This window comes from Nicotiana attenuata, unplaced genomic scaffold (assembly GCF_001879085.1).
Source record: "Nicotiana attenuata strain UT unplaced genomic scaffold, NIATTr2, whole genome shotgun sequence".
NCBI classification, from domain to species: Eukaryota; Viridiplantae; Streptophyta; class Magnoliopsida; order Solanales; family Solanaceae; genus Nicotiana; species Nicotiana attenuata.
Genome location: NW_017672520.1, coordinates 142,804 through 164,531, shown reverse-complemented (window position 1 = coordinate 164,531; position 21,728 = coordinate 142,804). Strand labels below are relative to the sequence as shown.

The 21,728-nt window shown below is 39.5% G+C and overlaps 1 pseudogene; it reads right to left on the bottom strand.

Annotated features, from left to right (window-relative positions):
* Positions 1 to 2,622: 2,622 nt before the first annotated feature.
* LOC109213516 lies at positions 2,623 to 4,902 on the bottom strand (annotated as a pseudogene).
* Between the last annotated feature and the right edge of the window lie 16,826 nt (positions 4,903 to 21,728).

Below are 21,728 nucleotides of genomic sequence, written 5' to 3'. Positions count from 1 at the left end.
TGCAAGGCAGGAAAGCATAAACAAGAGCAGTAATGTAAATGAGAGATAGAGGAGATACAACCTGTAACATCTGAGTACCTCTGGGGGCTACTAACATGAAATGCATAATACATATATATACATAAACTTTTAAAAACATACACCTCTGTGGGCATCATCATCATCATCATATCATACCCGGCCTCAAAGAGGACTCGGTAAAAACGTACCCGGCCATCATAAGGCTCGGTAGAATCATACCCGGCCACGTGGAGCTCGGTAAACCCAACTGACCAGTGGTTGCACAATAGGTGTCGTACCCGGCCGACTATAGCGCGGCTCGGTAGAGTAAAATAGATGCTATATATAATGCATGCTAGACTCATGGAATCACGTTCTAAACCTTTCGGAGTGACTTAAGGTTGTTGCACCTTCGATTAACATTATGGACATCCATACCCTCAATGTGAACCTCAGTAGGATTCAAGGATCATACACACTTGCTTAGAATAACTTTATAATGAAAGAACAACATGGACAACCTTAGTTCCTAGGAGTAGATCTATTATGAATTAGTGTATCATTTATGTTCGTTCCACTCATGCCAAAAGAAAGAAGGAAGTGCTTTAACATACATTTGAAATCTTCTATCCAATCGTCAAGCAAGCTCAATATGATCTTCTTACGTCTACAATGAGTAAACCGACTTCGTTGTCATCATATAAGCGTTGTAACTCTAATATTTGGAAACCAATATTCTACAAGAAAACGGACAGCACCTCCCATGTTTGCACCACATCCGATATGTTACCAAAAGTCACCAAACAACCCAAACAAAAACAATATAATTCACAGTAAGCTCTCCGATTAGTTCAACAACTATTTTGAGCGGCAAGCTCGATTTACGATTAACAAGATATAGTTTGAATCCAATTCCTTTTTCATGAATCTGTCTACAACATATATAGCATCAAACTTATGCTTACCATACCATTTTTAACCCAAAACATCATAAGCATAATCTCTAAATATAGTCCACACGCCTAGCACCTTAACCTTTATCGCCAACATCTTATTTTTCATGTTATCTTCTTCAATCCACTGAATTAGCACATAGATAAGCTTAACAACAACAGGCACAACATAATAAAACTATTTATAACAATTTCTAGCCACAACAAACCATATATATAGCCTCAACACAGCCCGCAAAAAAAGATAGCGATCCCTTATGCTATGTCAATTACTATCTTGTAGATTTTCACTCAAACAACTCAACCAACACATGATTGACCTTAAGCACAACCAAGAACATGATTTACATATCTTATGCAAAAGATACAACTTGAAATCCCCAGCTGGTGTAGCTCACAACGACCTCAATCACACAACAACACCATAGAAGTTGTATTCTCTTCTTGAATCAACTTTTGTGTTCAAGTTGGTGTATAAACACTTGTATTTTGCCTTGAAACTCTAATATATATGAAGGAGGGACTCATTATTAGCTTAACCATAAAGAACAACACGAAATCTGAGGTTACTTACCTTTGAAGAACCCTCCAAATCAGCCACAAGATGAAGAACTACGATCTAGCAAGCACCACGGGATTTCTAGCATTGGATTCATGTTTTTATCATAGGTTTTCACCCTAAGAATTATGGAAGAACCCTTGGAGAGCATTTAGGAGGGTTTAGTAACTGTTGTGAATGAGAAAAATGAGTTTAAACGACCTATAATTGACTTAAATACAAGCTTAAGTTTTACACCGACTTTGTGGGTCCCATGGGAGCTGCTTACGCAGTCAAAAACGCGAATATCTCTCTACTCCGATGTCGTATCGACAAACGGTTAAATGCGTTGGAAACTAGACTCGTAGATCTTCAATTTGGTAGGTAGATCACTCCATAGTTTCAAGTATATTTGGAACAAAGATCAGCTACATTTGACCTAATTTTCTGCACATTTATGAATGTATCTTGTGATAACCTTTGCCAACTTTTGTTTCACAGCTTGCTTGGCTTCAAAACGTAGCAAATGACTTTCACACAACTAAAATAACTCGCATAACCTCCTTATTATATTAGGAACCCTAGTCTCACCCCAAAGTACATGTTATAACATTCCAAACTTGTCGACTTTCGACGACACTTATTTTCTTCAATTGGTTTAGCTTCTAAGCTTTCCAACCCTCTTGATACTCGTTATTCATGATCTTAAATATTTGTAACCTCCAAGGTAACATGATTATCTTACTTTATATGCTTCCAAATATAATCTTATTTCTAAGCTTACATCAATTGATTTACAACGTACCCTCACGTACGAAAACATGGGGTGTAACATTATGTGACCGGTGCATTCACAGCCAGGTTGCCAGCAAATCAAGTACTTGCTGTGAGATTCGGTAAATCAAACAAAGCTCGTGTTTATAGGTCACTAGGCCAATTTGTGTTGTATTCCAGAGGTCAGGTCAAGCCCCCCTTTGTTTTGTGCATTAACCATCAATACAACACCCCAAGAGTTCCCCCGGAAAAAAAATTCTATTAGTGATAAATTTCTTATTGTTTTAGCTGTGCAAGGTTCCCTACTTGTAAATAAAGAGGACTCTCTTCAAACCTTGTTGTCTCTGCCTGCTCCCGTCGCTATGTTCTTCTCCTTGTATAGTGCTACATCACCTTTAAGGTTACTAGAAGGAAACTGACTCGATAACATATCAATAAGCTTCATATTGAATTCAACTAACGTAGAATAGAAAAAGAACACGGTGAAGACATCTTAAAAGTTCTCAGCTAAGAGAGTTGGGCCAGCTACAGGGCCTTAGTTCGATTAAGTTCATGTCGAATCCCCCCAGCTCCCTGTCCTTATTTCCTGGCTCTAGAGACATGAGCATACATAGATTAGTATAGGCTATTAATTATTCAGTTTGACATCCAGGCTCATTGGTACTTGTGATCTCTGCATAGCCAAGTGCGGCAAATTTTCGAAGGCAATACCATTTGTCTTGCATAAGAGCAGCATCACCTTCTTTAGCACACCAATTTAACAAAGCAAGTAAAGTTATGTAAGTGATAAATCAAATTAAAGCCAAAGAAGCTAAAGATTCGAGTCATTAGCCAGTAGTAACACAAGAAACAAAAGCAAACAGAAAGATGAAACGACAGAAAAACGAAGAGCCATTAATGGAGTAGGATCTGCATCTCTGATCTTGATTTAATCTTGCTGCCTCTTCCTTATTTGTAATTAATCACGACTCAGCAACTTCCTGTAACAGAACACACAAATTCTGTTCACTAGTACTCTCATTTCCCTAGTCAGAAACTTCAGGAATTAAAGCCAAACTTGAAATGAATCATGTATTGATAAGTTACAATTAGGTAACACTTCTAGAAAGACGTACGGTTGTATATAGATTCTAAAGAATTAAGGAGAATGAAATTTAAAAACTCACTGGAGCATTTGAAGGAGCCTGATCCTTACGCTTAAGCCAAGATGGTGGTGGCCAAAAAATATCTGCATATTCAAGGCAAGAGTACAATGAACCAAGCTTACCATCTTCTATGGTAAAGACACCCGTGTTATGACGATGTAATCCTTTATATCTTTGTATTAGTTCCTCACTGAGAACACCTGATTTGCTACCATTATTGTCATGACCACCATAAAATGGAGCATACTCGTCACGAATAAATAAGCGACAGCAATCGCAGCCACCTTCATCGTCACTGTCGTCATCTTTATTTCTGTCAACATACTCCCTCAAGATGTCCAAACTTATATATCCGTTAGCATAGTAAATGCAGTTTCCTCTGTAATCCTCACCAAAATCACGGGAAGAAACAGAGAAGCAACAGTCATCACCAGCAAAGAATATCCGATCATCCAACGTATGCACTTCAATCCACTCATGTTGCTCTTCATCTAACCGGTACACTTTAATTTCAAGGGGATTAAACGAAGAAGGGTCTTCTTTGGGATTAAACGGAAAAGGGCCGATACCTTCCGACTTCTTATCAACATCTAAAACCATACCAACGAGAAACAACTGCCCACATGATTCCACCAGTCGTTTCTTCCTACCACCATCGCATAATTTGGAAGCTACTTTGGTCTCATTAAACGAGGAATCAAACATTATGGTCTCACCATATCGATCAACAGCATAAAAGTTCCCTTTATACACAATGATATCAACAATTTTAAAACTGGCATCTTTTAACTTAGTCCACATCTCATCCCCCGACTTTAAATAACATAAGTGATCCTCACGAGTAATCGCCATTAGACAAAAACTATTGGTCTTGCTCCCTACACAGTTGGTATGAAGCACAATTTTTTTAACATACGCCTTAGGCATATCCTCATCACGGAACGAAGGAGAAGGTCTTGGGGGATCGAGGCGCTGCACATGATAAACTTTAGAAACTTGCGAAACGCGGAAGTCTAGTAATTACCTTCGGCATATCATCTGGCAAAACCTTGATTCGTCTTTCGGTTACCGGATTCAGAAGGCGCAATTTTCCGTCTAGCTTTTGTGTAACCTTGACCAACCAGCCTCTACAAGACGAAGCATCAACGGAAGCGCCATCTAGGGGTTGAAAAAGATAAACTCTGGTTTCGACGAGATAAAAACCAGGCTTGCTTTTATAAGGGTGAGACTCAATGAATGGAAACGGAATTTCGAGGGGCAACGGAGGAGAGTTTTTGAAAGGAGGAAGTGAGGAACGCCATGTAGTGCAGACTGCGCGAAAGCGAAGGACGTCAATATGTGTTTCGAGGAATTTGCCGATCCTCTCGAAAAGTTCTTTCGGAAGATTGCACCAGGGGATCACAGTTCCACTGCCCATGCTCGGCTGCTCTCTGTGTGTGAGGCTATTGACAAACCCTAGCTCTGCTATATACAGCAGGAATTGAGCGAAGAGTGGAAAATAAAATAAGTAAATTTACCAAGGCAAGGGTAGAAATCCTAAATTCTTTAGGTTAGGGGACTTACTAATTTATTTTAATTCATGTACAAATAGTTTTTATTCAAAATCTTAGAAATACATTTCTATTTTCGTTAATAATATATGACTTTTTTTCTATATAATTTAGTGGGAGATATCTTCTATATGATTTTTTTCCCCTAATAAATAGTTTGGGTTTGCACTGGTAGCGTAGGAACTACATTTTCTCATTCCTTCCATTTCTCAAAACAAAAAGCTTATTTTTAGGCTCAAAACAAATGGAGATACATAAAATTGTTAAGACTTTTCATTTAGATAACTTAAGGGGAACTTACATGGAATACAATCTTTTTAATACTTATTTAAATTTTCTACAATCACTTTCACAAAATTACATATAATACAATTTATTTTAAAATTTCAAACTTTTTATATTCCTAATATATCTCTCTTAAAATTCTCTTACCTAAAGCATCCTAATATATTTCTCTTAATATTCTCTCTCACCTAAAAGTATCTATCATATCAACTTTCTCCCCATTAATAGTAGGATAACTCTATACCAGTATTTCAAACTTTATACTAGTTAATTTTCCCCACTATTTCTTATTTAGAAAACTACTAATAATATTTCACAGTGTGCTGTAACCGTACTTCATCAATTCTATCTGAGCGAGAGGGGAAAAGAAGAAGAAAAGAAACATACTTTAAGTTCTTTAACCTAATTAATCCACTAAATATAGTTTATGATTTTCTTATATACCAAAGTTCTTATTCGTATTGAATCAAATTATGCAATATCTCCTAAATTGTTTTTTGACTCCATTTCGTAGTAATACATCCAAACGTACTTTTTCTGTCAGAAAAGTGTTTTTTATTTATTTAAATTTGAGGTGTTCGGCCAAAACGAATAAGTACTTTTGGGAAGAAGCTACAAATTCTAGCTTCTTCCAAAACGCAGAAGTAGAAGCAAAAAATTAATTTTTTCTAGACAATGATATCCTTACCGTAAATTTAAATTTTCCAAGTTATCTATCATTAATTTAATTCCTTTTCTTCTTTTTGTTTCTACAATCTCTTTCTTATCTTTTTTTATTTTATTATATTTTTATTTCTTCTCCTATTCTCTTTGAAATAGTCTCTCTACTATTATATTTTGTAGTGGATGTTTATAACTCCTAAAGAAGTTACTCCCACTACTCTTCTCCATTATGTAGATAACTCCCACTACTTCTCATCATTATAGTTGTAACTCCCACACCTCCATAACCTCCCCATGATCTTTCTCCATGATCTCAAATGTTTAATGTCATGTTTATGGCATTCTTTTGTATGCCTCTATGTAATTGTATAAATATAGGGTTTTGGCACCACATTGTACACACTTGAACACTTGATGAAATAAGAAAGTTATCTCTTCTTCTCTTATTCTACTTATCTTCTTGTTTTATATTGTTACTTTGAGCTACATTTCTTAACACGTTATCAGCACGAAGGGCTCATTTCATAATCTTCTATCAAGATTATATGGTAGGTGCTCATTTAACTTCCATGGCATTGGCCATTACCAATTTGGCGGCAAGGTAAGTAGATACTGTGAGCACGTTTCATATCCAAGGAAAAGAAAAAGGTAAGTAGATACTTTCTTTTGCTAATTGATGCATATGGTCGTTGTCATTACATGAATAGCCAATCTATTCAAGAACATCTCTGTAAGTTATTGTTCAGCTCTCTTGTTGGCAAGTAAATTAATTTTGATAGTTGTTCATAAGTTCTTGCGAAGACACCTTAGAAAATGATATCGCATGTTTTTCTATTTTAGTTTGAAATACATACATTTTTTAATAGTAGGTATTGTGGTTAAAATTTTCAGAATTATTGTGTAGTGCGACATCATCATATTTGGAAGTTATATTTTAAATTTCTAAATAGAAAATTCACTAGAAACTAACAAGTTGGTAATTAATGCCTAAGGAGGAGAGATCTGACAAAATAAAAATGAAAGTATTGGTTAGGATTGAGTTCTGCTCATTTATACTCAAATCAATCTTTGAAATAAGAGTTTACATGCATTTTTTTAATTCTGCTTGTTGTATACATTTGACTATGATCAAACCTTATTTTTTATACGTAAGCAACCAAGGAACCTTTATTTCATTTGTGAAATTCATATGTTATATAGCTGTTGCATATTCATATTAATATTAATCTAGTGCATGTAGATTACCACATACTTGCATCATTGTAAATAAAATCAAGAATTTTAGGACACAAGATCGGGTAGAGATCTACAACATTATGGACCAATCAAAGTGGTAATACATTTTAAAGGCTCAAGGATGAGTCATAGTGCATTTTGGTCTATTATGACATTGGATAAGGGTAAGACGGTGGGTTCAAGTCCCAACGCACCATGAGAACAAGACATCGGGTTTGAGTCCTGGTGCAACATGATGATAAGAGTTGGGTTCGAGTCCCAATGCATTATAGCCTTACATGCCTTTATATGGGTAAGGCACTGGGTTTGAGTTCCAATGCACCATATTGATGATCTAATGATGAATAATGAAAATAATTTTTCATGACTGTATGCATGTACGAGGGCATGGCAAGCGACGAAATAATAGTTTTCATTACTATGGTAATTATAAAAGGAAAAGGGTTCTCGAAGTAATCCTTCAATAGGTGAAGAAAATATTTACCATCAAATTGATATGAAAAATTAATAAAGCACGTGGCGATAATTATACTCCATTCTTTGAAGAGAATGTGACTTGTGCATTGAGAATGCAGATTCATTCCTGAAGGTGAATATAACAATATGTGATAAAAGTAATGAATAAAGACGTGCAATGCATGATTGGATATACACCACAACTCACCTCTAAGGGAGGTTTAGAGAAAGAGAGATAATGAATATTACTGTGTGATTACATGAATATGTCATTGGTCGCGTACATGTGGTACGCAAAAAATAATTTGACATGCCTTATAGAAAGTTATTAAAGGGACAATTAAAGCAAGAAAAGATTTTGCTTAAGATGATTTTGACCATGGCAATTATTATGATAAGAGAATTTTCTCCTTGGAGGAAAAATTTGCCACTTGGATTGTGTTATAAAAGATCTTGCAGTGCAAAATTATTGAGAGCTCCAGAAGAGCGAATTTGTTACTACCCGAATAAATAAAATTATTCAGGGCATTGGTGGTAGTAAGTCTCAAAAGAAACCTTTTGAGTTTCAAATGTATTAGCCAAAGTGGTTGACATATTGAGACTATAAATGAAAGGAAGATCGATTATCATCATATTACTATAACATACCGGGTAAATATGAAGGTTACCCCATTTTTCTTCTATTTGTACTACAGATGTATAAGCATGATGATGAAATCACATGCCATAGTAAATTAAATGTTTACTAAAACAAATATCATTTGGCATGACCGGTTGGCCATCCCGGTTTATTGATGCGAAAATTAATTGAGAATTCACATTGGCATATATTGAAGAAATAAAAGATTCTTCAACAATTCTCTTGTGCTGCTTATTCTCATGATATACCAGTTAAGGTTGGGATTGAATGTCTTGATTTCTGGAACGAATAGAAGGTGATATATATGGGCCCAGTCACCTGCCATGTGGACCGTTTACTATTATATAATTTTAATAGATGCATCTATAGTATGGTCACATGTGCGTTGGTTATCAACTTGCAATTTGGCTTTTGCAAGGTTGCTTGCTCAAATTATTAGAGCATAATTCCAGAATGTAAATTATGATGATAATGTTGGTTTAAATCCAAGTTGGTTTAGTAGAAATTGTATGCCTCCAATTATAGCTAAACCATTGGTTATGAGAACAAAACTCCAAATAGAAATTTTGTATTAAGTATATTATTTAATATACAACAACACTTGTACGCATCTAGCCAACAAGTTATGATAAATTCTCCCCATCACAATTGGTTCAGGGTCAGGAACATTTTCATCTAGAAATATGGATGTACTATATGATTTAATTGTGCCACCACAATGCACAAAGATTGATCCCCAAAGAAGGTTGGGGATATGTGTTGGTGGTCCCAATATTAGGGGGAGAAAATGAGCAGCTGAAAAAAGTAATACATGGGATGAATTATTATGAGATCACTTAGATCCTCGTACAAGAAAAATATGAACTTGAAGTTCAAGTGATAATTCATTTGCAAAATATTTCCATGCGCATTTGCTGACCCAAACTAAATGTCATATTTCAGCTACTAATGCTCCAAATAGAATAAAGTCCATGATGGACATAGTCTATGGAACTCATGAAGCGTAATAGACTAATCGGTTCCAAAGATAAAACTCCTTGAAGAAGGAGAGGAGTAAATGTTCAAGATGGTCATAATAAGGAGGCAAGTGCTATATAAGAGCACCATGACATAACACTTCATAAGACCTCATGGGAGAGGCTCAGGTACCTGAAAATAATGAGATCTCGATAAGTTATGTCTTTATTAACTGATAATGAAACCGACGTAAAATGATCGTCGACAATGTTGTTGATATAATGTGGCGCTCAATACTATTAATGTTGACGAGGATCTTGAGCTCAAATCTGTCATGGAATTTGGACAGATAAATGATTGGCCAAATGAAAAAATATGCAATGAAAATTGACTTCATCTGAAAAATATGAAGTTGGACGGATAGTTCCAACAGCTGAAAGTATAAAGGCTATATAGAGATATCAAAATACGATTAGTGTTATATTGCGAAATGAATCTTTGATATAGATTTGTTTATTCTAATAATTATTGTCAAGGTTTTGTTGGTTATGGAAATGCAGGCGTTTTCTGAAATTCGTTCTTGAAACAATCTATTTGTATATGAGGGTAATGCCATATTGTGATATTCAACAAGGTTCCAATTACATTGAAGATGATACTGCATGCATAGCTCAACTGAAAGAAGGACCATCAAAGGAGAAAAAATAAAGGACATTCACCAAAGTTCTTCAACAAATTTGTTCAAGTGATAATTTGACAAACTTCTTCACATGCATTGCGGATCTCAATATTAGAGAAGTTATTATACAAGCTTGGAATTCGTCATCTCCGAAGAATAAAGTGATGTTTTCATCAAGGGGAGGCAAATACGCGTTGTACTCTTTTTCCCTTAGCTAAAATTTTATCCCACTGGGTTTTTTCTAGCAAAGTTTTTAATGAGGCGGCAAATAATGCGTATTACAAGATATGTGTACTCTTTTTCCTTCACTAAGATTTTTTCCCACAGGGTTTTTTCTTAGTAAGGTTTTAACGAGGCACATTATCTATAGACATCCAAGGGGGAGTGTTATGAAATATTATATTTTGTAGTAGATGTCTATAACTCCTAAAGAAGTTACTCCTACTACTCTTCTCCATTATGTAGATAACTCCCACTACTTCTCACCATTATAGTTGTAACTCCCACACCTCCATAACCTCCCCATGATCTCAAATGTTTAATATCATGTTTATGGCATTCTTTTGTATGCCTCTATGTAATCCTATAAAAAGAGGGTTTTGGCAACACATTGTACACACTTGAACACTTGATGAAATAAGAAAGTTATCTCTTCTTCTCTTATTCTACTTATCTTCTTGTTTTATATTGTTACTTTGAGCTACATTTCTTAACAATATCTTTTTTATTCTGTTGTTTCTTCTTTTCTTCCTCTATTATTCCTCTTTGAAATATTTTACAAGGCTAATCACCATATTCAAACACTCTTTTCACAAGATATGATTTTATTTTTCTCTTTTGTAGTATACAAATATTATATGATATCGTTTGTAGTTTTATTTCTATTTCTCTTTGGCATTCATGCACATATTATAGTTGAAAGAATGCAAATTTCTCAAGAACATATAGTGTTTTTTATATTTATTTAAATAAAAAATTAAAATTCTTTTACGATAAATATTTGTATTCATTTCTCTCTTTTAAATGATACTAATTGTAGATTGAATATTGATATCACCCTTTTTGTAATTTGACATGCAAAATTATTTTTTTGGAAGGATTGGCCAAACACAATTTGCTTATCAAATATTGCAAATAATACTTCTCAAATGAATTGGCGAAACACAAATTGTTACTCTCCATAAGTACTTTTTTGAAAAGCACTTTAAAATAAAAGTACTTCTCAAAATAAGCAATTTTTGACAGCTTGGCCAAACATGCTCTAACATATGTTTAGTTCATTATGTGCATTTTTAATATCAAACTCGCTAAAGTGTTTATGATTGTGAACTACACCTAAATAATCCCATACGATGATTTAGTTGCGAATTAATGACCAAAAACAGGTCAGACTTCACCAATGAAAGAAGATTGATAGACTTCTATTTTAAGAGTGTGTTTGGAAAGCCACATAGGAATTGAATTTGGGTGTAATTGAGTGTTATTATACGGTTTGGCGTGTTTGTCTAGCCAAGTAATTACTTGGTCAGCATGCAATTTAGTGTAATTAGAGATGTATAATTACACTCTCCAATTCTCAAGGGGAGGTAAGAATTGGTGGTAATTACAAGGTTACTTTTAAATTTCTTTCCTTTTTTGTTTTTATTTTAATTTTATTTTCTTCATAACCTTTTATTATTTTCATTAATTTAATTTCTTTTTTCAATTTTTATTTTATTTTTACCTTTTAATTTTAAAATATATTTTTATTTGTGCATTATTTATCTTCTATTTCTCTACCTTTACTTCTTGTGATTCCATACAATTGCTCGTATATTTTATTTCTTATTTATTTTATTTTTTTTCATTTTGCGTAACTGCGTTATTATTCTAGTTTTGAAGCTACACCTAATATTGAAAATAATGAGTCATTAACAAACTTGGCATATAATGAGTGATGTCATTACCAAATATGTATGAAGTTAATATAGTAAGAACAACAGATCAATGCATACATTGTATAGTCAAACACAGAAGGACTAGTAAGCATTATTGTCTCACAATAGTATATGCTTACAATGACATGGAATTGAGTAGGGGATTGTGGACGGGCCTGGAGGACCTATGCACCCAAATATGTAACGATCCGGCCGGTCGTTTTTACAATTTACGCCTCGATCCCCTATTTACTTCTTTTCCCGTATTTATTTCTACTATTTTGAATTGCCGGGATGGTCGGTTTTGAATTTCGGGGAGTTTTGGGACACTTAGTCCCTAAATGAGAGCTTAAGTGTTGGAAAGTTGACCGTAGTCAGAACAGAGCGAAGATGGCATCGGAATGGAAATCCGATGGTTCCGTTAGCTCCATTGGGTGATTTCGGGTTTAGGGCATGGTCGGATTGTGTTTTGGAGGTCCGTAGCTAATTTAGGCTTGAAATGCCGAAAGTTAGATTTTTGAAGTTTCCTGTTCGATAGTGAGATTTTGATCTGAGGGTCAGAATGGAATTTTGAAAGTTGGAGTAGCTTCGTAGTGTTGAATGTGACGTGTGTGCAAAATTTCAGGTCATTCAGACGAGATTTGATAGACTTTTTGATCAAAAGTGTATTTTGGGAAATTTGGAGTTCTTAGGCTTGAATCCATGGTTAATTTGAGGTTTCGATGTTGTTTTAGGTGTTTTAAGAATTGGTACAAGTTTGGACAGTGGTATTAGACTTGTTGGTGCCTTTGGTTGAGGTCCCGGGGGCCTCGGGATGATTTCGGATGGTTGACGGGGAGTTTGAGGGGTGTGTGCAGCTGCTGAACTTTGCTGCTTCTGGTATTTCCGCACCCGGTTTGGGGACCGCAGGTGCGATGCCGCACATGCGGAAAAGGGAGCCGCAGAAGCGGATTATTGAGGAATTGTCAGGGGACCGCAGATGCAATTATGGGACCGCACCTGCGAAGCCGCAGGTGCGGAATGTTGAGCGCATGTGCGATTTGGTCCGTTAAATGAAGAACCGCAGAAGTGGTTATGAGGCCGCATATGCGAGACCGCAGAAGCGGTCCACTGGCTGCAGATTCAGAAACTGCGGGACATATTGATTTAAAAAGGGGTTCCGCGACCTTGGGGTTATTTCCACCATTTTTATCTCGGCTTGGAGCTTTTTGGGCGATTAGAAAGAGGGATTTCAGGGGAACTTCATTGAGGTAAGGAATTTGGATAAAACTCGTTTATATGTCATTATTTCACGGATTGGAGCTAGAAATTTTGGAAATTAAGGGTGAAAGTTTGGGAAAAACTAGGGCTTAATATTAAGAGACTTTAAATGAGAATTTGAGAGGTCATTTATACTCCTATTTCAGTTTTCTTGGTATGTATGAACTCGTGAGAGTGTGAGAATTTCAGAAATATAAATTTCACGCGATTTCGAGGCGTGGGCCCGAGGGGCATTTGGGTCATTTTACCTAATTTCGCATTTTAGCTTAGAATTTAATTGTAGAATCAGTTACTTGAAGTGTTATTTACATTATGAAATTTAATTGATAGATTTGGGCCATTTGGAGTCAGATACTCATGGCAAGAACGTGGTTTCGGGTTGACAATTGAGCCGGTTCGAGGTAAGTGGCTTGTAACCTTGTGTGGGAGACTCTCCCCTTAGGATTGATATTGTGATAATTGAAATGCCTTGTACGTGAGGTGACGAGTGCGTACTTGCGCTAATTGTTGGAAATCCGGTTTTTCATTAAAATTAGCCTTAAATTGTCTTCTTCCTTCTTTTCGCTTACACTATTTGGAAACTTAGTCTGCTGTTAGTCTAGAGAAGCATGTCTAATTGACTAATTTGCTCTAATTGCTTTAACTACCTTATTTGTATTACGTGAAGCATGCTAGGTTAGAATTATTTATTTTGTCATAGTATGAATATGAGATTAGTTGAGTGATTCCTTGCTATTGTTGTGCATTTATTTTGGGTCTACGGGAAGGCATCCCGGGAGACCCCCCTGTACGTAATTATGATCGAGCTGAGGTGCGGGATACCGAGAGATCCCTGGCACACATATTGAGGATACCAAGAGATCCTCGGGATACCAAGAGATCCCTAGCATATATTGAGGATACCAAGAGATCCTCGGGATACCAAGAGACCCCCAGTTATATATATTGAGGATACTAAGAGATCCTCGGGATACCGAGAGATCCCCGGTTATCATCCTTGTGATTGTTTTTCCTCTGTATCTGTTGTAATTATCGTATATCCCGTGATATTTTACTGTTGCGCTTATTTATACTGCTCTTATCTATACTGTCGAATTTTATATTCTATTTAATCTCAGTAGGGCCCTGACCTTCCTCGACACTACCCAACCGAGGTTAGGCTTGGCACTTACTGAGTACCGCTGTGGTGTACTCATGCCCTTCCTGTGCATGTTTTTCATGTGCAGATCCAGGTACTTCGACTCAGTCCTACCATCCCTGAGGTGAGGCGACTGCTATAGCGACTTCGAGGTATATATGCCGCGTCCGCAGACCGAGGAGTCTCTTTCTATTCTTGTTTTTTAGTATTAGCTCTTCTATATTTCCGCTCTTGTTAGACATTCTGGTGTTAGAGCTATGTAGTATTTCTTAGCTTGTGATTCATGGGTTTCCGGGTCTTGGATTTATGTATTGGTTTTTGAGAACTTAATATTGTGTATTCCGAGCGGCACATTTAAAAGTTGTTTATTAACTTACTCATGTTTTTAATTTATTTTACTTTTTCGTAAATTGGTTTTTCTTCCGCAATTCAGGCTTACCTAGCCATATGGACTAGGTGTCGTCATTATGGTTCACGGAGGGAGAACCGGGGTCATGACAAGTTGGTATCAGAGCTCTAGGTTCATAGGAGTCATGAATCACAAGTCGGTTTATTAGAGTCTCGCTGATCGGTATGGAGACGTCTGTACTTATCTACGAGAGGCTATGTACTGTTAGGAAAATTCCGTTTCGTTTGATTTCCTTGACGTTCGAGATTTTGATATCACAATTCTAAACTTCTATCTTCTATTCTCTCACAGATGGTAAGGACACGTGCTACTCGAGATGACCAGGCACCTGCGCCCCCTACTGGAGCCGTCAGAGGCCGGGGTTGGGGTAGAGGCCGAGGACGCGCTCGTGGTGCAGCCGGAGCACCCGCGCGAGCTGCCGCCGAGGTACCCCCAGAAGTACCAGCCGGAGTCCAGACACCTGATGCTTCTGCTACTATTACTCCAGCACTCCAGGAGACTTCGGCACAGTTTATGACTATGTACACCACTCTAGCTCAGGCAGGGTTGCTTCCCCTTGCTGCAGCTACATCCCAGGTTGGGGGAGGAGCACAGACCCCCGCCGCCCGCACTCCCGAGCAGCAGTGCATATTGATCAGGTCCCAGAGGCTATTCCTGTACAGCCGGTAGCCCCAGCTCAGCCCGAGGAGAGGGCAGTAGCTTCAGAGGAGGAGCAGAAGAGGCTTGAGAGGTTCAAGAAGTATCAGCCTCCGACTTTTAGCGGACTAGCCTCAAAGTATGCCCTTGGATTCCTTGAGGAGTGCTACCGTATCCTCCGTACTATGGGCATATTAGGATCGAGTGGGGTTTCCTTCACTACTTTCCAGCTTCAAGGAGCCGCCTATCAGTGGTGGCATGCTTATGAGTTAGACAGTCCGGATGAGGCAGCTTCCCTAACTTGGGCCCAGTTTTCAGATATGTTCACGAGGGAATATGTCCCCCAGAGTCTTAGGGACGCCTGGATCGCGGAATTTGAGCATTTGCGCTAGGGTACCATGACTGTCTCGGAGTATGCTGTCTGTTACATCGACTTGGCTAGACATGCACCAGCTTTGGTTTCTACGGTTCGCGTGAAGGTTCGCCGGTTTATTAAGGGGCTTATTCCCTGTATTGCGTCTAGCATGGCTCGTGAGTTAGAGATGGATATATCTTATCAACAGGTGGTGAGCATTGCTAGGAGGATTGAGGGTATGCATGGTAGGGATAGAGAAGAGAGGGAGGCCGAGAAGTCTCGAGAGTCGGGCTATTATTCTGGTGCCCGTGCCTCAACTGCAGGTCGTCACGGTAGGGGCCATATGAGTCGCCCCGTTCATTCAGCTCTTCCAGCAGCCAGTGGTGTCCTAGCCCCACCTAGGCCTCAGGATCCTTATTATGCACCTCCAGTGTCTAGTGCGCCTCATACGCGGGGTACTTCTAGTGGTCAGTCCAGCAGACCTGGCCCGATCTAGTCACAGTCGCCACATCCTCCCAGAGCTTGTTTTGAGTGTGGTGACACCCGTGATATGGTGAGGGATTGCCCTAGACTTGGGAGGGTTGCACCTCCCCAGGCTCCTCAGCCACAGCGCACCCCACAGAGTTCTCAAGCTATGGTCCTAGCCCCAGTTGCCACCCCACCAGCCCAGCCAGCTAGAGGTGGAGGTCGGGGTGGTAGAGGTTGCCCTCGAGGGGGAGGCCAGGCCAGATATTATGCTCTCCCTGCCCGTACTGAGGTTGTCGCCTCCAATTCTGTCATCACAGGTACTATCTTGGTCTGTCACAGAGATGCATCAGTTCTATTCGATCCAGGCTCCACTTATTCTTATGTGTCTTCTTATTTTGCTCCGCATTTGGTGTATCTCGGGATTCTTTGAGTTCCCCAATTTATGTTTCTACTCCTGCGGGAGATTCTCTTGTTGTGGACCGTATTTATCGGTCATGTTTGGTTGTTCTTGGTGGTTTTGAGACCAGGGCCAATTTATTGGTGCTCAGCATGGTTGATTTTGATATTATCTTGGGCATGGACTGGTTGTCGCCCCATTATGCTATTCTTGATTGTCACGCCAAAATCGTGACACTGGCCATGCCAGGTGTACCACGTATTGAGTGGAGGGGTGCTTTAGGTCACACTCCCAGTAGAGTTATTTCTTTCCTTAAGGCTCAGCGTATGGTTGAGAAAGGTTGTGATGCGTATTTAGCTTATGTGAGAGATGTCAGTATGGATACTCCTTCTGTTGATTCAGTCCCAGTAGTACGGGATTTTCCCGATGTGTTTCCAGCTGATCTTTTGGGCATGACGCCCGATAGAGACATTGATTTTGGCATTGATCTGTTGCCGGGCACACAACCCATTTCTATCCCTCTGTACCGTATGGCTCCTCCTGAGTTGAAGGAGTTGAAGGAGCAGTTGCAGGAATTACTTGATAAGGGTTTCATTCGGCCCAGTGTATCACCTTGGGGTGCTCCTGTCTTGTTTGTAAAGAAGAAGGGTAGTTCTATGCGCATGTGTATTGATTATCGCCAGTTGAACAAGGTGACAGTGAAGAACCGTTATCCTTTGCCTCGTATTGATGACCTGTTTGATCAGCTACAGGGTGCTTGTGTGTTTTCTAAGATTGACTTGCATTCAGGCTACCATCAGTTGAAGATTCGAGAGCCAGATATCCCGAAGACTGCTTTCAGGACTCGGTATTGTCACTACGAGTTCCTTGTTGTGTCATTCGGGCTGACTAATGCCCCAGCAGCCTTTATGCATCTGATGCACAATGTTTTCCGGCCATATCTTGATTCAGTCGTGATTATTTTTATTGATGACATTCTGGTATACTCCCGGAGTCGGGAGGATCATGAGCAGCACCTGAGGACAGTGCTCCAGACCTTGAGAGAAAAGAAGTTGTATGCTAAGTTCTCGAAATGTGAGTTTTGGTTGGATTCCGTGGCATTCTTGGGTCACGTGGTCTCGAGAGAGGGTATTCAGGTGGATCCGAAGAAAGTGGAGGCCGTGTAGAGTTGGCCCAGACCATCCTCAGCTACAGAGATCCGCAGTTTTCTTGGCTTGGCGGGTTATTACCGTCGGTTTGTTCAGGGGTTTTCATCTATTGCAGCACCTATGACCAGACTGACCCAGAAGGGTACTCCGTTTCAGTGGACGGAAGAGTGCGAGGAGAGCTTTCAGAAGCTCAAGACATCACTACAACCCTAGTTTTGATATTGCCTACTGGTTCGAGGTCTTATACTGTCTACTGTGATGCCTCGAGAGTTGGCCTTGGAGCGGTATTGATGCAGGACGGTAGGGTGATTGCCTACGCGTCCAGACAGTTGAAGATACATGAGAAGAATTATCCAGTCTATGATCTTGAGTTAGCTGCCATTGTTCATGCCTTGAAGATCTGGCGTCATTACTTGTACGGCGTGCCTTGTGAGATTTATACTGATCACCGGATTTTGCAGCATCTGTTCAAGCAGAAGGACCTTAATTTGCTCCAGAGGAGATGGCTAGAGCTTCTCAAGGATTATGATATCACTATCTTGTATCACCCGGGCAAGGCCAATGTGGTGGCCGATGCTTTGAGCCGCCGGGCAGAGAGTTTGGGGAGTTTGGCTTATTTACCAGCAGCAGAGAGGCCTATGGCGATGGATGTTCAGGCCTTAGCCAGCCAGTTTGTGAGATTGGAACTTTCGGAGCCCAGTCGGGTTCTAGCTTGCATGGTCTCTCGGTCTTCCTTGTTTGATCGTATCCGGGAGCGTCAGTTTGATGACCCTCATTTGCTTGTCTTCAAGGACAAAGTGTTGCATGGCGATGCTCGAGATGTGACTATTGGTGATGACGGAGTATTGAGGATGTAGGGTCGAGTTTGTGTACCCAATGTTGATAGGCTTCGGGAGTTGATTCTAGAGGAGGCCCATAGTTCACGGTGTTCCATTCATCCGGGTGCCGCAAAGATGTATCAGGATTTGAGGCAGCACTACTGGTGGAGGCGGATGAAGAAGGATATAGTTGGGTTTGTAGCTCGGTGTCTTAATTTTTAGCAGGTGAAGTATGAGCACCAGAGACCGGGTGGATCGCTTCAGCAGATAGAGATTCCGGAGTGGAAGTGGGAGCGGATCACCATGGACTTCGTATTTGGGCTCCCACGGACTTTGAAGAAGTTCGATGCCATTTGGGTTATTGTGGATCGGCTGACCAAGTCCGCGCATTTCATCCCTGTGTGTACTACCTATTCCTCGGAGCGGTTGGCAGAGATTTATATCCAGGAGATTGTCCGTCTGCATGGTATTCCAGTTTCCATCATTTCAGACAGAGGTACGCAGTTCATATCGCGATTCTGGAGAGCCGTACAGCAAGAGTTGGGTACTCGGGTGGAGTTAAGCACAACATTTCACCCTCAGACGGATGGACAGTCCGAGCGCACTATTCAGATTCTTTAGGATATGCTCCGTGCATGTGTGATTGAGTTTGGAGGTTCTTGGGATCAGTTCTTGCCATTGGCGGAGTTTGCCTACAACAACAACTATCAGTCCAGCATTCAGATGGCACCGTACGAGGCCTTATATGATAGGCGATATAGATCTCCGATGGGTTGGTTCGAGCCGGGTGAGGCTAGATTATTGGGCACAAACTTGGTTCAGGATGCTTTGGAGAGAGTCAAGGTGATTCAGGATAGACTCCGTACAGCCCAGTCCAAACAGAAGAGTTACGCGGAACGGAAGGTTCGTGATGTTTCCTACATGGTTGGAGAGCGGGTTCAGCTTTGGGTTTCTCCTATGAAGGGCCTTATGAGGTTTGGGAAGAAAGGGAAGCTGAGTCCGAGGTTGATCGAGGCCAACCCTGCACTACTATTAAGTAGCGAGAGAGGTCGAAGCAGCTTTTACCCGATTTAGGGTCGGGATCGATTTCCACAGGGAGCTAGATATTGGAGTTGGGTGTCTATCTAAAGTGGAGTTGTGTATTTTTTCCAAATTGCACTTCTACACATTTTTGGTTTTAATTATGATTCTAATTTTATAAACTACAATACTCAATTAAACTACTATAAGCTAGGATTAAACTATTGTGAGTTGTTCAAATGATTAAAAGGCACTAGGGTAGTGACTTTCGCCTAGGTGGTCAATTGACGGATTCTTGAGTCTAAAGCTAGATTGACACATTTAGGGAGTATAATATAACCATTGCTCGAATCTACTCACTCTATACCTCTCGGTAGTTCGAGTGATTTTGCCCGAATTGGCTTTCTCAAGACCAATTGGGTATGCAAATTTGCACAAGCAATTAAGGTTCAAGTCGGGTATTACGATTTCTCGGTTTAACCCTTTAATTGGGGCTATCAATTCTCTTGAGTACGCTCCAATTCCTTGTTGGACTAATTTTAGAGACTTAGGCTCTCTTTCTCAAGAAGAGCTAAAGTCAACTAAACACAAACTAGTGTTTGCAACCACTAATTTAGCAATAAAACATGAAATTAGCCCAAATATCAAACACCCATAGTCAATCAAGCTCTAAGATACAAGACCCATCAATTACCCACTCTAGGGTTGAGCCACAACCCTAGTTGATGGGTCTAGCTACTCATAATTAAAGACAAAAACAAAGAAATAGATGAAGAAATACTCATATTAATTAATTGCTAAATTAAACTTGAAGATTCAATGTTGAAATGAAGCTAAAATTACTCAAAACAGCTAAAATATTCGAACCCACGAGCGCAGCCTTCAGTACTAACTATCTCCCTCACTAAAAATAGAAAAGAAGCTATTTATATTAAGCTAAAAAATCTGGACAAAAATACCCCTGCGAGATAAGTGCGGACCGCACAAAATCACGTGCGGCCGCACTAGGGCTCTAACTTGAAAAACAACTCTCTGAACTTGGGCAATGCGGACCGCACAGAATCGAATGCGGCCGCGGTGGCTTCTAGTGCGGTCCGCATGAAATGGAACACGGACCGCATTGGGCTCCAAACTCAAAACTGGCACTTCTCTGATTCTCGGCTCTGCGGACTGCACTAAATCGAGTGCGGCCGCAGTGACTCCAATGCGGACCACAGTAAATCCCATGCGTCCGCATTGCCTGTTGGCCTGGAAATCAAACTCTCTGAACCTCACTTGTGCGGACCGTACAGAATGGTGTGCGGCCGCATTGGCCCTGTTTTGCCTGAGCTTTGTCTTGTCTTGGTACTTGTACAAGTTTCACTCCTTTTTGAGCTGACCTTTGACATCTTGTCACTTTGTTGATCAAACCTGCATTCAAGCACAACTTGTGAGCCTTTTGGGACTATTTTGTACAAATTTCTAATCAAAACATAAGCAAGAAGGAGTATAAAATGTATCAAAACCCCTAGTTATCAACTCCCCCAAACTTAAGCTTTTGCTTGTCCTCAAGCAAACAAAATAAGACCCACCCCTTAAAGAGAAAATCGAAGACTATTTAGCTATCCTAAAATGACCTCATCTAGCATCAATTGGGACTAACAATTGCCCTCAATACACATGAATCATTAACAAACTTTACTCTTTTAAACACCATGGATCAAGTGTGACACAAGAGCATCAAGAGTTGACTCAACACATCAAAGGACTCTTTCTATTACTTTAGTCATTGTGGAACCCAAACTCACACATCCTCAGCTTTCCTTAACCAGACCTCACCTTTAGAATAGTGGCACTCATAACGAGGTTAATGGGAATTCACTCATCTCTCAAAAAGAAAAGTCACAAGTCCAGCTCTAAGTACCATATGCTTGCCCCTTATGTGAGTCACCACTAATGTAAGCTTCATTAAACTAGAGATCATATAGGGCTTTTGTGGAGTCATGGTGAAGGCTTTTGGTTCTGGGTAGGCAATGTTTGGTCTAAGTAGGTTCCATCTTCCCTTAAGCACTTCTTTTGTTTCATTTTGGCACAGATTCACTTGACTCTTTGAGTCTTTTCACTCCTTTCAAGGGGTAAGAGAGACACATTGTCACTCTTTCTTATACATTACAAAACTTTTCTCCTTTCTCAATTTTCCACATCTTTCATTCTTTGCTTTTCTTGAATCCCTTTTATTCATTTCCACATTGAGTATTCTTTTTGTCTTTTTGCTTTTCTTTTTTTTTCATTGCCTTTCCTTTTCTTC